We start from the raw sequence: 16070 nt of genomic DNA, 5'->3' as shown, positions 1-16070 counted from the left end.
ACAGCTCAGAGCCTGGAGCCTGCTTGGGATTCTGTGTCTCCCTCTCTCTCTCCCCCTCCCCTGCTCGTGCTCTCTCTCTCCCTCTCTCAAAAATAAATACACATTAAAAAAAATTTTTTTTAATCAGTTATCTTCCTTAAATTAATTTTTCTTATTAATGTAGGCATGGCCCCCCCTTTATTTCAAAAGAGCTAAAAATCTTATTGGATTAAAGACAGACTTCAAAGAACAAAAATAAACTGTGATCAAACAGCAGGAGCCCACAGCAGCAAATAAAATTTCTTCCATCTAAACCGAAGATGATTTCTGTATCTCTTAGACGTTTGTCTCCATCAGAAACAAAAAAAATTATCTCCCTCATGATTGACTTGGGTGGAATGAATCAGGCTGCATTCGTAAAGATCTCGCAAGACTGAAGAGCTGTGCTAAACATTACCACTATCCACTCTGACAGCAATTACTAAGAGCCATAATCAGGACTTGATTGGACTCCAAGTTATCCTCAATTATTAAGCTATATAACAATAAAACCATAGGAAAACTTAAAAGACAAATACAATAAAATACACAAGTTTCTTTAAACAACTAACAAAACAAAAATGTAAACAAAGGAAGAACTGCCAGAAAAAAGTTGCGATTCACTTTTTTTTTTTTTTGAATTATTTGCCTTTAATCTGCCTCATGCATTATTATTTTCCCTGTGGAAATTCTATTATTCTGAAAACAAGACTCTACTGGAAAGTAAATGTTGTGACAAAAGAAAAGCCAGATTGATACATTAAAATAAGCCCCATGACCTAGCCCCATGGGGGAAGGACACACCCCCTTCTCCCTCCTGAGCTAGGGAGTCAGGCTTCCTCAAGGGGCAGAGCATGAAGGGCCACGCCTCTGGAGGTGGCAAGGAGCTTCGGTACTAAATATCCAGGCCACCCACAGTCTGGCTACCACCTAACTAACTTTCCCACCACAACCCACGGGCAGTCGGGCTTCCCAGTCTCTGACACCATGCCCGTCCCTCTGCCTGCAGTCCCTGCCCTCCTCTCTCTCTGAACCTAACTCCTACTCACCTTTAAATGAAGGCTTCCATACCTACTTCCCTAAGATGCTCTCCCCAAACCAGTACTCCCTACAGAATCATCTATTATTTTGGATTAATCATCTATTATTTTGGATTAAATATATCATATAAGATGCCCTATCTGCCCGACACAACCATCTTATAAATCGGGGCCATATTTTGTATCATTTATATCCCGAGACAACCATTCAATTCACTAAAGCCATTCAAGAAAGACTTTAATTGAACTTCCCAAAGAGATGGCCTAAAATAACCTGAATGCCAAGCATTCCAAGAACTGTCCTGTACCAAATTAAATACTCATTAGAATTCCAAGTCATAAGGAGGAATGTTGTGTTATCTTTAAACTTATCTGCTTTTATCCAAAACTGGAATCTGCGATGGTTCTATGAGATACACAGGCAAAGTATTCTGCAAAGCGAAAGTTTTATTCATTCTACTGTGTTTAATATTCACCCAGTCTTGCTCGCACTTTTCTCTAAAACTCTTATAAATAAATCTCTGAGCATGCAAGAAGCATTAGAAGAGAGACTAAGCCTATTGAGAAGAAAACTAGAAACTAAGATCATCAATCATATTCCATTTTGAATAATTTCTTTCATAAAGAGGTAAATTCTCCTAAATTCCAGAATGAATGGAATCACATAGCAAAGTAAAATGTTTTAAATACATAAAAGAAATACCCTAATGGACCTTCCACCATCTGTTTTAGTAATTAAAATGATAAAAACAAGAAAAACTTTTAATTTTTTTAAGTTTATGTATTTATTTGGTGGCGGGGGGGGGGGGGGGGGGGGAGAGAAAGGGAGAGAGAGAATCCTGAGCAGGCTTCACACTGTCAGCAGAGAGCCCAATGAGATAATGACCTGGGCTGAAACCAAGAGTCGGACGTTCAACCGACTGAGCCACCCAGGTGCCCCAAGAAAAACTAAATTTTAAAAGCTGTATCAGCAGCTAAAACGAGGGGTTTTCTTCCATCTACTAGCTTGGCTTTTCCTGACCCATATTTTAGAATTGCTAGCAATTCTGGCAATAGCCTTCTTTCAATAATTCCAAATTATTTCTTGAAAAGTTTGAGCCTCCTCCCAAATCATTTAACATGCTTACTAATCATTAAAAGTACACATATTTAAAAACCCACATTTATGAAGCAATCAAATTACATTAAAAGACTGACTTTCTAGAAAAGGTTGCTGCTTGCCAAGAAAACTTTATGACTACAAAAATTTTCTATTTGCATTTCTTCATTTTCCCTTTTAGATTATCTGTGTAGACTTGTAAACACATAATCTCAAACAGTTGAGCTCTTTATATAAAACATAAATCGATTTTTAAAAAGCCAACTGCATAATTAAAACAGTACCACCAACCACCATCATCCCTCTTAAAAGCTGTCTTTAATTTACCAACAATCTATGTTCTAAAAATATATTTTCAAATCAGCGTTTGAAACTCAGTACAGAGTTTCCTGCTCCCATTTGGTTAAGTAAAAACAAGTTGATTATAAAACAATACAGTATAGGGGCGTCTGGGTGGCTCAGTTGGTTGAGTATCCAACTTCAACTCAGGTCATGATCTCCCAGTTTGTGGGTTCGAGCCCCGCACTGGGCTCAATGCTGTCAGCCTATCAGCACAGTGTCAACTTTGGATCCTATGTCCCCCTCTCTCTGCCCCTTCCCTGCTTTCACTCTTCTCAAAAGTAAACAAACATTGGGGTGCCCGAGTGGCTCAGTTGGTTAAGCGTCCGACTTCGACTCAAGTCATGATCTTCCCCGTTCATGGGTTCGGGCCCTGTGTCGGGCTCTGTGCTGACGGCTTGGAGCCTGGAGCCTGCTTCAGATTCTGTGTCTCCCTCGCCTTCTGCCCCTCCCCCACTCACACTCTATTGCTCTCTCTCAAAAATAAACAAAACACTTTAAAAATTTTTAATAAATATTTTTTAAAATCTTAATTTAAAAAAAAACTGTATTTCATGTACCCTAGTACACGCATAGCTCATCTTGAGCCTAAGATCCAGTATAGACACATTTGCCCAAAACGCCACTCTCTGGTTGAGAAAGAAATGTAAATGCTAAGGCATAGAACATCCTTTGCTGTCAACTGCTAATTGGATTAGAAATCCTTAATATCATTTCTAGTGCTGAAATTCTATTATTCTATATAAAACAACCTTCAAATAGATATACATTTGTGGCACCTGGCTGGCTCAGTGAGTGGAGCATGTGACTCAATCTCAGGGTTGTAGGTTCGAGCCCCATGTTGAGTACAGAGACTGCTTAAAAATCTTAAAAAATAAATAAGTTTAGGGGCGCCTGGGTGGCTCAGTCGGTTAAGCGTCCGACTTCAGCTCAGGTCATGATCTCACAGTTAGTGAGTTCAACCCCGCATCGGACTCTGTGCTGACAACTTAGAGCCTGGAGCCTGCTTCGAATTCTGTGTCTCCCTCTCTCTCTGTTCCTCCCCCGCTCACGCTCTGTGCCTCTCTCTCCCTTTCTCTCTCCTTCAAAAATCAATGAAAACATTTGAAAAAAAAAATTTTTTAATAAATAAGTTTACATTATCATTTCACACCCATTAGGATGGCTACTATAAAAAAAAAAAAAAAAAAGCCCAGAAAATAGCAAGTGTTGGTGAGGATGTGAACAAATTGGACTCCTTGCACACTGCTGGTGGGACATACGATGGTGTTACTACTTTGGAAAACATTAAGTACAGAATTACCACAAGATGCAACAATTCTACTTCTGGGTTAATATCCAAAAGAATTAAAAGCAGGGACTGGAACAAATATTTGTACACCATGTTCACAGCAGCATTATGTCTAACAGCCAAAAGGTGGAAACAACCCAAGTGTCCATCCGCAGATGAATGGATTAAAAATGTGGCATTTGGGGCGCCTGGGTGGCGCAGTCGGTTAAGCATCCGACTTCAGCCAGGTCACGATCTCGCGGTCCGGGAGTTCGAGCCCCGCGTCGGGCTCTGGGCTGATGGCTCAGAGCCTGGAGCCTGTTTCCGATTCTGTGTCTCCCTCTCTCTCTGCCCCTCCCCTGTTCATGCTCTGTCTCTCTCTGTCCCAAAAATAAATAAACGTTGAAAAAAAAAATTTAAAAAAAAAAATGTGGCATTTACATACAATGGCATGTTATTTAGCCTTAAGAAGGAAGGAAATGCTGACACGTGCCACAACATAGGTGAGCCCTGAAGACACTACGGTAGGTGAAAAAAGCCAGGCACAAAGGACAATGTATGATTGCACTTATATGAGGGACCTAGAATGGCAAATTCATAGACAGAAAATAGAATGCTGGTTGCCAGAGGCTTGCAGGAGGGGGAAATGGAGAGTTGTTTAACAGGTACACAGTTTCGGTTCAGGGCAATGAGAGTTTTAGAGACAGATGGTGGAGGCAGTTCAACAACACGATTGTACTTACTGCCACTGAAATGAATACAAAAATGGCTAAAATGGTAAATTTCTTGTCATGCATATTTAACCAAAATTCTAAAAACTACAAGTACACAAGCCTTAATAACCTCCTTATAAGCAGTGAGGCCCATGGCTTAATCCAGAAGCAAACTTAAGGACTCCTCATGGTCCATTTCCCAGTATGCCCTACCCATGAAGAAGGACCAAGAGCAGGGGCGCCTGGGTGGCTCAGTTGGTTAAGCATCCGACTTAGGCTCAGGTCATGATCTTGCAGTTCGTGAGTTCGAGCCCCGCGTTGGGCTCTGTGCTGACAGCTCAGAGCCTGGAGCCTGCTTTGGATTCTGTGTCTCCCTCTCTCTCTGCCCCTTCCCTGCTTGTGCTCTGTCTCTCAAAAATAAATGAACATTTAAAAAAAAATTTTTTTTAATAAAAAAAGAAGGACCAAGAGCCAGAGTCAAAGGTGAGAAATTAGTCCCACTAAATAAACTCAGAAAAGCCAAAACACAGGACCGAGTCCAAGGTGGTTGGTGAGCGGCAAGCTAGGAAAGAGAAGGCGGGTGGGGGGGGGGGGGGGCGCTTGGGTGGCTCAGTCGGTTAAGCGTCCGACTTCGGTTCAGGTCATGATCTCGCGGTCCGTGAGTTCAAGCCCTGCGTTGGGCTCTGTGCTGATGGCTCAGAGCCTGGAGACTGCTTCGGATTCTATGTCTCCCTCTCTCTCTCTGACCCTCCCCCGTTCATGCTCTGTCTCTCTTTGTCTCAAAAATAAATAAACGTTAAAAAAAAAAAAAGGAAAGAGAAGGCGGGAGGCAGGCACTCTCTCAAGACATGGCCAGCTGATGAGACTGGTGAGGACAGAAGAGCGGTGAGAACAAGAAAGAACAGAGAACAGGAGAGATCGGAGAAGGGAATTGCCCCTAAGATAACAAAAGGGAGGGGAGTGGAGGCAAAGGTAAAAAAGGTAAAAAATCAAGAAGGGGATTCATTCAAGAAGAGATTCTGTCCAAGTGTCAGCAGAAAAATTACTTCCTTCCATTGACACGGCCATTTGTATCTAAAGAAACCAAAAAAGTTGATGAAGCCTATGAAAAGTTAGGGAGAAAAATTTTTTTCTATGAAAGACTACTACTGTGTCACCATCCCCAGAGAACTAACATCACTTTTCATGAGTTTTTGTTTTGTTTTGTATACAAGAAAAACTTATTTGCTTAGAATTAATTTCGATGTGGGCCTACCTTTTCTGTTATTAAACATTAGTATACCATGAATGAATTTAAAATGTTCTACAGAACAGGAGTTAAGAGTATGCAAGCTTGAGGGGGTGCCTGGGTGGCTCAGTCGGTTAAGCACCCAACGTCAGCTTAGGTCATGATCTCGTGGCTTGTGGGTTCAAGCCCCACATCGGGTTCTCTGCTGTCAGCATCGAGCCCGCTTTGGATCCTCCGTCCCCCCCTCTCTCTGCCCTTCCCCAGCTCATGCTCTCTCCTCCCTCTCTCTCAAAAATAAACATTAAAAATTTAAGAAAAAAAAAAAAAAGAGTTTACAAGCTTGAAACCAGATCTGCCTGAATTTCAATCTTGGCATGGCAACCTGAGACAACCTACATAACTCTGCCTCAATCTCCCAATCTGCAAAATAGGGATAATAACAGTATCTACCTTGCAAGCCTCTTGCAAGAATTAAATAGGTTAAATTATAAAAGTACTTAGAACAGTGTCTCGCCACTGTTATAAAAGCATCAGCTCACTATTACCCCCCAGGTCTAGAATATGAACTCCATGGGAGGTGGGATTTTGTCTGCTTTGTTCACTATTGAAGCCCCAGGTTCCTGACCTAAGTATGTGCTGAAAAATAAAAATTTGTTGAATCAGGTACACTTTATGCCAGCAACACAGAACCCTGAAGTTGAAGAGCACGACTTTTTTGTTACTACTGACAACTAAAACCCGCATAATAATTTAGCCCGAAAGTTTAGAGTTCATAGAGGGTTTTGACATACCTTGTCTCAAGGGATTTTACAAAGCTGATATTATTTATCTCCATCTCACAAACTAAGAAGACTTCAGGGGTTTGCCCAAAACACAAAGTCTGAGGCAGAACAGGAATTCTGAGCATGGAGTCTGCTGGGGATTCTCTCTCTCTTTCTCTCTCTCTTTCCCTCTCCCCTGCTCGCTCACTCTCTAAAATAAAATAAATAAAAAATAATAAAATAATTTTTCAAAGTTAAAAATAAAAAAAGCAAGTCCTCATTCCCCAACGTAAACTCCGCCACTCCCAACTTTCTACTGAGTACACCTGAATGTGAGGACAACAGCCAGATGACAACCTTCAGCTCTTGGCAGTGAGGGAGGGAAGGGGACACTGGACTGGGAGTCAGGAAGCTTCATGTGTGCTTGGTTTTAGTAAGTACGAGACCTCTCTGGCTCCTCTAATGCCTCTGGGCCCTGAACTTCCTCATCTGTTCCTTCTAGGACTAAAATTCTGACTTCGGCTTTCTCCTAGCTTCTGGAACTCAACAAACAAAACCAAATTCATCTTTTCTCTATTCCAAACCCCTAGGACGTGTTCTTGCTTCTGATGTCCCTATTCCCGATGCCCATTCTGCCAGCCACCCAAGCATAAACACCTCAACATCACCTCTGACTTAGAACTGACTGTTTCCTTCCCCTCCTGCCTAATCAGTCACCACAACCCTGTTCAACCTCCAAAATATCTTCTGAATCTGTCACCTCCTTTCCATCCCCAAGGCCATCGACTCAATTCAGGCCCTCGCCTGAACTACTGCCATGAGCACAACTAAGTCCCTCTCTGTGTCTCCTCACGGCCAATCCATCATACTCATCCTCGGTTTGGCACTCAACACCCTCCAAGACCCAGTCCTGACCTCTCTGCGGCCTCATCTTCCACCGCGTTCCGTTATGTCTCCCAGGGTCCAACGAGTTTAGACGCACAGTTTCCTGGCACCCACCTCATTCTGGCACCAACCCCAGCCTCTGCCCAAGCTATCCTTCCCTCCAGAATGCCTCCTTCCATCGCTTCTCCTCTTCGGGGGGGTCAATTTAAATGCCGCTTCTTCAACTGAAGTGTTCCCTGATATCCCCAAGGGGACAGTATCACTCCCTCTACTTAACCCCTAAGCACCTTGGTGGAACCTCTTTTAGAGCACCTATCAAACTCCTAGTAGTCCTTTCATTTTCTGGTGCCCCTGTTCTCCCTACGAGCGGATTCGTTCCTTGTGAGTAGGAAACAGGTTTTATTCATCTTCGTATTCCTCACAAGACAGTTTCTCAAAGACTGTGTGAAGACATGATGGTATGCCATGAATGAGCTACAGATATTCCACACGGTGATCCCCTCGGCCCTCCAAGCAGCCACACAGGGACTTCGGCAGCCAGAGTCCCCACTGGTCAAGTCTCAAGCATTCTCAAGTAGCCTCCGCCTCCAACCAGGCAGATGCCGAGACGACGACTTGAGAAGCACTCAGAGGACGCACGTGGCACACTGTATAAAGTGGATGCCCAGGAAACATTTGCTGAATTGAATCTTGGAATAATCCATCTGTTCCCCCTCAACCACTGTCCCCAAGATCCCTGACCATCTAGACCTCTTTGAACGTTTTCACTGAATTGGTTCTGGTTATCTTTTTATTAACTACCTATCATCACCTGGTTATACTCGCCTTACTATCCGAAGCTTACATCGATACTGTATTGCGCAAAATAGCAGAGGATACGCACAATTTACCATGAAGAGATTTCAAAGAATGAAATTCAACGCTATAGAACAAAGAAAAGCAAATGTCATTTTACACTACCAAATGAGCAAAAACTTTTTTAAAAAATTTTTTTTAGGGGCGCCTGGGTGGCTCAGTCGGTTAGGCGTCCGACTTCGGCTCAGGTCATGATCTCACGGTCCGTGAGTTCGAGCCCCGCATCGGGCTCTGTGCTGACAGCTCAGAGCCTGGAGCCTGCTTCGGATTCTGTGTCTCCCCCTCTCTCTGACCCTCCCCCGTTCATGTTCTGCCTCTCCATGTCTCAAAACTAAACATTAAAAAAAATTTTTTTTTAATATTTTTTAATGCTTATTTATTTTTGAGAGAGGGAGAGAAACGGAGCGTGAGCAGGGGGCAGAGGTGCAGAGAGAGAGGGAGACACAGAATCTGAGGCAGGCTCCAGGCTCTGAGCTGTCAGCACAGAGCCCGACGCCGGGCTCAAACCCGCAAACTGTGAGATCATGACCGGAGCCGAAGTCAGATGCCCAACTGACTGAGCCACCCAGGCGCCCCAGTGAGCAAAAACTTTTAAGGAAAAAATGTATTTCTGTCCAGTTATGGTAAAACAGGTACATCCGTGTTTCTGCTAATAGTACAAACTGGTACAACATTCTTGAAAAACAGCGTGGCAACACATATCAAAAGTCATAATAACATTCATTCCATTTAACACAATACACTCAGGGGGAGCCTGGGTGGCTCAGTCAGTTAAGCAACCTACTTCAGCTCAGGTCATGATCTCATGGTTTGTGGGTTCGGGCCTCACATCAGGCTCCGGGTGGACAGCTCAGAGCCCGGAGCCGGCTTTGGATTCTGTCTCCCTCTCTCTGCCCCTTCCCTGCTCACACCCCGTCTCTCTCTCTCAAAAAATAAACATTAAAAAAAAAAAAAGTATAACACAACACTCAGAAATGTGTCCTAGAACTAGAATTAGTCAAAAAATAATAAACATCTACAATAATGTAGATTAAAGTATTAAGTGAAAACCAGGGAGCAACATGTTTAACCTAACATTAAAAAATTTAAGTAAATTATGGGAGCATGACTTGATGAAATATTTTGCGCCCTTTCAAAATGTAAGCATAAAAATTAAAATTGTGACACCTATAACATGAAAATGTTCCATGATCTAACAAGCAGAAAAAAATCCAATTACATGCACTATAATTAGACATGAATAAAATATATATATGTACACAGATATACATGTAAATGCTTGTATGTATACACGTGTATACATACATATATAGTTTTTGATGGAACACCAAAAAGAAAATCAACGATTTTATGGTAATAATCTAAATATTTAACAATTTAATATCCATTCCTCTTAACTTAAAAAAGAAAGTCCCCCCATACTCAAGAAAGAGGGGTTCCAGGATACAAGCTTGACAGAACCTTAGAAAAGGTCCAACCTATCACTGAGCATTCTGGCCTTACCAGAGAACTCACACATTCCTTATCACAATGACCTCTATATGACAACCCCAGACCACAGCTTTCCAAGGACCAACGAACCATCTCGAATGGTCTTCAGATCACACCCATGAACCCATGAATCATGCAAAACAAGCACAGCCTCAAAAACAAAGACAATCAGCAAAGAGCCAAGCCCACATTCAGTTATAAAACCTGAAAAGATACAGTAGCGTCACATTCAAGTTTCGGGTATTCTCAAAGCCAACTTGCTGCCTCAGTGAGGGACTGTATCACATTTAAAAAGCAGTCTGAAATCATGGACAAATCAAAGAACTAAGGGCCAAGAGACCAAGGTACAGTGAAAGGGAAAAAGAAAAGTTATTCCAGCTACAAAGAACAGAAAACTGGAAACTCCAGCTGAAAGCAGATGGGTAAAAAGTAGCTGGCCATGTCTTATAAACCAGAGGCCAGAGGCCATAAGGCAGGATGGCAAGATATTTTATCAACAGATGAAGCTTCCTTGAGCTGGTGAGGTTTAAAAAAGACTAGCACTGAAAAATATATCAAAACATAATTTTAGCACTGATGCCCCACAAGGACAGTATCAAAACAGTCTTCTAATTGTTTTTGCTGTAGTATCACCATTGTCCAAATTTAAAATGAAGACCAAGATGCTATCATGGACCAAGAAAATTAGTTCTTGTGAATTACAAATAATGAAGATTAAATGGCCTTTCTTAGCAGGGCATTTCAGCAAAAGACAACAAATATGAAGGACTAATTAAAACAACCATTAGGAAAGAAAGTTTAACCTTTTGTTTCTATTGCTGTGTTCTCACTATCTAGATGCACAAAAATGCAGATATATACAGTCATTCGTGACAACACACACACAGCAGATAACGGGAAAAACAAAACTATTCGATACTTCCCCAAGTTCATGGGAGCACAGGGGGATTACCACTCCAGAATGCTGACTCAGAAACTGAAGGGCCTCTCAAGTTCTAATCATATGCAGATAGGAGTCGTCTCTGTGCAGTTACTCAATCAGAACGTAAGTAGAAGATTAACCTACCCTGGCTTCTCTTCAAACAAACTCTGGCAGAGCGGCCCCCGGGCTCCTCAGAGTATGTTCATCCTCATCCAGTCTGTTCCAGAAGCAGCCAATTCAGTCAGGACCCGCATCTTCAGGTTTCCACAGCTTCCCTACCATCCAGCATCACTGCACCTTGTCCCAGCTTATGCTTCCTGGCCAGACACTCTACATTTAAAGGCTCTCCTCTCTTCCTCAGGCATCACCAAGTTCTTGTTTTCTAAATAAAGCTCTCCTAAACCTTACTCACCTGCAGTTCACTGCACTGGGTATCACCCAAATAGCCCATCAGAGCTCTTTATAATTTCTGAAAGAGAGAAAAGGAAGCTTTTCAATACATAGTAGAAAACACCTTTGCTGATGTATCAGTTCTGAAGCGTTTGTATCCAATATTCACGGCGTATGGTCTTCTGGTCCATAGTATTTCAGTAAAATGTAGCCTGATCAGCCAGGACCAAAAGTCCTGAGATAAGAGACCAGAGATAAAAGTTTGGTTTATTGTTGCTATTACTTAGCTGTGTGACCTTGGGCAAGTCACTTGACTTCTGCAGGCCTAAATCTCCTCATCTGGAAAATCAGACAGACCAGGGATGAGCAGCAGAGCACACTGCAGTGGGAAGAGCACAGGCCTTCCAAGACAGGCCAGCACCACAAGCTACTAGTCATCATGACATCTGTTAGCTAGTTGTTCACATTTGGCCTAAATCTCCTCCTAGGCAAAACAGAAATAACAACCAGTATCTTCGGGTTGTTCCGAGAATTAAAGGAGAGATGATGAGTTATAAAGAGACTATAGTAAACACACTGTGTGGTTTATCATAAAATTCTACAGGTGGTAATTACCACCATTACCCCCAGCCCTAAGGTTATATAAATTCAATTCACAAATATTTTTTTTTTTTCCTTACGGGATCAACAAATCAAAAGTGTACCATCCCGACCATGGAATTAACCGGGTGTCTCACTAACAATTCAATTACAGTTATCTTAAACTGATGGTAGTTTACGATTATCAGTATTACTTAACATCAGCAGGAAAGAGATGTTAGCCCCTGCATAACATCTGAACTGGTTCAGTGGCCACGCCTTCTGTGACTTCTCCCTCTGCTTTCCCTACTACTAGTATAAATACCCAGTAACAGGTCTTCCAAAAGCCAAATGGCACCAACTGCTTTCCATGGTCAGCTCAAGGGAATACAACTAAAGATGGAGGAAAAGGAACAAAGGCTTTTTTTTTTTCCATCTTTTTTACTTTATACACTTAAGTACTGTTCAAATTTGTTTACCACAGCATGCGTCAGTTTTGCATAAAAACAACTGTTTAAAACTATGTTACTTATACATTTTGCCTAGTGACAGGAAGCTTCCCCTTACAGGAATATTGTCACCACAAGGAGAATTTCCACAGAAGAAAGCAAAAAGGCAAATTCAGATGTGCTGAGAACACCTAAAATATGGCACCAAAATGACAAAAATCACAAACATTCACACTTCAGAATGGTTCAGTCAAAAAAGATGCCATGCATTCTCTGAAGATCTAATGATGAATCGGGGGTTTTTTGGTTCAAAGCAGGATGAATATATAAACGTTGGTTTTACCAGACAACTTCCTGCTCTTAGAGAAATGACCCAGTACAATTTATACAAGTAAACAAGTTAGTATGACTCTGAAAAACTGTCACCTAGTTTTAGACAACTGACAGCTTTTAAAAATTATATTACATATAGAAATTAAAAGTCTTCACACAACATCTACAATTTGTTAAAAAAAGGAATAATAACTCTATTAAAATTCAGGATTACTCAAAAGTATTACCCCAGCCACTCCTGAAGTGACAAACCACTGTGTTTTATGTTGCTTCTAGCCAATGCTACATAAATCCTGACTACACCCATCAATTTAAATGAACTGTAAGCTGGTGTGTCCACATTCTCCACACATAACATAGTTCTTTCCCAGAAAACATTTCAAAATATTACTTAGAAATCAAACTGCATTTGCAGGCACACTTATCTACGTTTATGAGAATACACAACCATAACAATTTGCTCGTAATTTTTAAGTAGCCCCTCCCCCTACCTTGTTTATCAACAAGTTAATAAACTTGGCCCAAAATCTTCTATGCATTTGAAACAAGAGGCCAAGGATGTGATTTCTTGTGCTGAGCCCGTATTTGGATCTTAAATATAGTCAGACAATTATAGACTAACTTGCATTTAATATTAATACCAAGCCTACCTCTTAAACAGGGGATAAAAATGCATGTACAAGATCTGGTCTACTTATTTGTAGGTCCCTCTGCAATATTCTTAGCCTTTCATGAATATGCTGTGTATTTTTAAACTACACAAGGCCCTCTGCCTGATGATCTGTCCTGTTGTTTTAGCATCCCTCCCCTCTCCAGTAAAACACTGGCCAGTCCATAAATGTATACAGACTTTATAATGATGCAGACTGAATATTTTTGATATTAGAAAACGAAAAATCTTGCTAACAGTGGCAAAAAAACAAGTCTGCCACCTGACAGAGAGGTACTTAATGACTCCCCAAAACTACAGCCTCACCTAAAAATAGTGTCCTAGCTTCTCAGCCAAAAGGATAGACGAAAAAAGCTGCCTTTATGCAGCTAAAAGACAGACTTCTACTTTGCCTCAACCTTTAAGACGAAGGTACTTCTTATTTTAGAATACTTTGTGTAACAACTTGTTTGATGGCCAACCACTAACTTCACTTTGAAATGACTACTGACAATTTACATGGTCTACACGTATGAAAATTGTGGAAAATGTCTTGACACAATGCAGGCCAAACAACACTAGCCACAAGAGACTACCTATGTCTAAATACTCAATTTTTTTTAAGTTTTTCCTTATTTATTTTTTTAGCATTCTCTACACCCAACATAAGGCTCAAACTCATGACCCCAGAGATCAAGAGTCTCATGCTCTTCCAACTGAACCAGGCAGGTGTCCTAAATATTCAATTTTTCAGACCACAAACAAACATCTCCATCGGCCAAGACAGAGATCACTGGTTCCTTTCCACAAAGTAATCTGCAAAATTAAATAGATAAATAAATAAAAATAAAAGGTCTTGATTGGGAGGTCTAAGGCATGAATATGCCTCTATCTGTAAGCTGAAAATAAATTTTAAAATCCACATTTGCTCAGCAAAGAATAAAAATAAAAATCTATGGGGGCTCCTGGGTGGCTCAGTCAGTTAAACGTCCGGCTTCAGCTCAGGTCATGATCTCTCGGTTTGTGAGTTCGAGCCTGGCATCAGGCTGTGTGCTGACAGCTCAGAGCCTGGAGCCTGCTTCGGATTCTGTGTCTCCCTCTCTCTCTACCCCTTGCCCTCTCACACTGTCTGTCTCTCAAAAATAAACATTAAAAAAACTGTTTAGGGGCGCCTGGGTGGCGCAGTCGGTTAAGCGTCCGACTTCAGCCAGGTCACAATCTCGCGGTCCGTGAGTTCGAGCCCCGGGTCGGGCTCTGGGCTGATGGCTCAGAGCCTGGAGCCTGTTTCCAATTCTGTGTCTCCCTCTCTCTCTGCCCCTCGCCCGTTCATGCTCTGTCTCTCTCTGTCCCAAAAATAAATAAACGTTGAAAAAAAAAAGTAAAATAAAAAAATAAAAAAATAAAAAAATAAACTTTTTAAATAAAAAATAAAAAATAAATAAAAATCTATGTAATACACACAAGTTTCCAAACGCAAGCAAATGTGGCCTGTGCACTGACAGAAGGATGATTGATTTATGTCCACCTTCCCCTCCCAGGTTTTTGTGTGTACGGTTTTGTTTTGTTTTTGTTGTTTTGGGGGTTTCCTTTTTTTTTTTTTTTTTTTTTTTTTTTGGTAAAGCAAAATGTCAATAGTATGCCTCAATCTGGAAAAAAAATAAAGCACAGCTTATTCTTCTTAAATAGATATTGTGACAGATAGGAAGTTTGTGACAGGATCTCAAAATCCAAAAGCTACCCAGATGTGTTGGGGAAAAAACACACACACAGACACAAACAATGACCAATTTCCCAAGATAACTGTACATTTTCTCAATAAACCGTAACAAAATATTTTTAAAGTTGAGAAAAGTGCTTGTGAAAAATGTAAAATTAGCAAACTTCTCTCCTCCTCCTTACTGAATTATAAGTGTTCACGAACGCTCTATCAATGTCCTTTAAATCCAAAGCATTCTAAGTTAGATTAAAGCAACACTTCCAATTCACATATCACATATGACCCAAAATTGACAGACCAGTCTTAGCCCTAGTAAGCTAAAATCTCAACACCCTTGTTTTTTTATTTCAAAATAACCACGTGACAAGTATTATTCCAGTTTTTATAAAACAAAAGGAGAGACTGATGCCTAAAATAAATCTTTCCAAAGGAAAGGTTATATTTGACAAGAGTCCCAGGAACTGTGGACACACAAAATCCACATAAACACAATCACTAACGCTCAATGTGGAGTGTGTGATGGCTCCCAATACACACAAGAAATTAAGACATCCAACTGAAATTACACAAGGAAATTTAAATATAATGACCCCTGGTGAAGATACTGATCAAGGAGAGCTGCAAATAACATTTGGCTGTGGATACGCTCCACTATAGCTGAGGATGTTCGACAACTGGAAAGTTTGGTCCATAGGACACATTTCTCCTTTCTAAATGGAGCCCTGCCTATACACCCATGTGATTGATTGAGATGTTTGGAAAATAAAGATGGTTATTATGGTCAATTTAGTTTCAGCCTCACCCTTATGCATTAGTTAAAATAAAGAAGGGGGGAAAAAAGGTAAATCATTCTTAACTCCAGTCTCACCTTACACATCTCATCAGCACTGTAGTTCTTTAGTGATCAATTACTTCATCCAATTCCTGAGGCAAATAGAAAAGTAAAATGCGTCTGTACACCACCAATAACAGGCATCACCAGTAGCAAATAACTTTATCAGCCCCAAGTAAAAGGGCTTCTAAAATTTAAATGGAAAAAGTTACCAAAATGGTACAGTAAGCAGTTTTGTAAATGATTGTTTTAGTTTAAAATAAAAGCACTTCTCCTTTCTGTGTGATGGCAGAATAGACTATAAAATTCTCTTAAGATCCAAAATGTTAAAAAAAAAAAAAAAAAAAGTCATCTCTTTCAACACTGACTGATTTTACTTTCAAAGAAGGAAAAAAAAGAAATAAAGGACAAGAAACCTCATTAATGTAAGTTTAAGACAGGGCAAAATTAAGAACAAACTAGCCAGAACAACTCCTCCCTCCCCACCCCACCTCCCACCC

General features: G+C 40.9%; 1 protein-coding gene across 5 annotated transcripts in view; it reads right to left on the bottom strand.

Annotated features, from left to right (window-relative positions):
- The window catches only part of HELZ (helicase with zinc finger), a 159254-nt gene that overhangs the window by 142174 nt on the left and 1010 nt on the right, over positions 1-16070 (bottom strand). For 2 of the 5 annotated variants that reach the window (XM_043585067.1, XM_043585061.1), the window contains exons 2-3: positions 15607-15662; positions 11034-11090 (exon numbers count right to left, since the gene is read on the bottom strand). The gene's annotated coding sequence lies outside the window, so the exon portion shown is untranslated. The other 3 variants (XM_043585062.1, XM_043585066.1, XM_043585065.1) reach the window with 2 other exon arrangements.

Source organism: Prionailurus bengalensis, chromosome E1 (assembly GCF_016509475.1).
Source record: "Prionailurus bengalensis isolate Pbe53 chromosome E1, Fcat_Pben_1.1_paternal_pri, whole genome shotgun sequence".
In the NCBI taxonomy this organism is placed as follows: Eukaryota; Metazoa; Chordata; class Mammalia; order Carnivora; family Felidae; genus Prionailurus; species Prionailurus bengalensis.
This window is presented reverse-complemented; position numbering and strand designations above follow the sequence as displayed.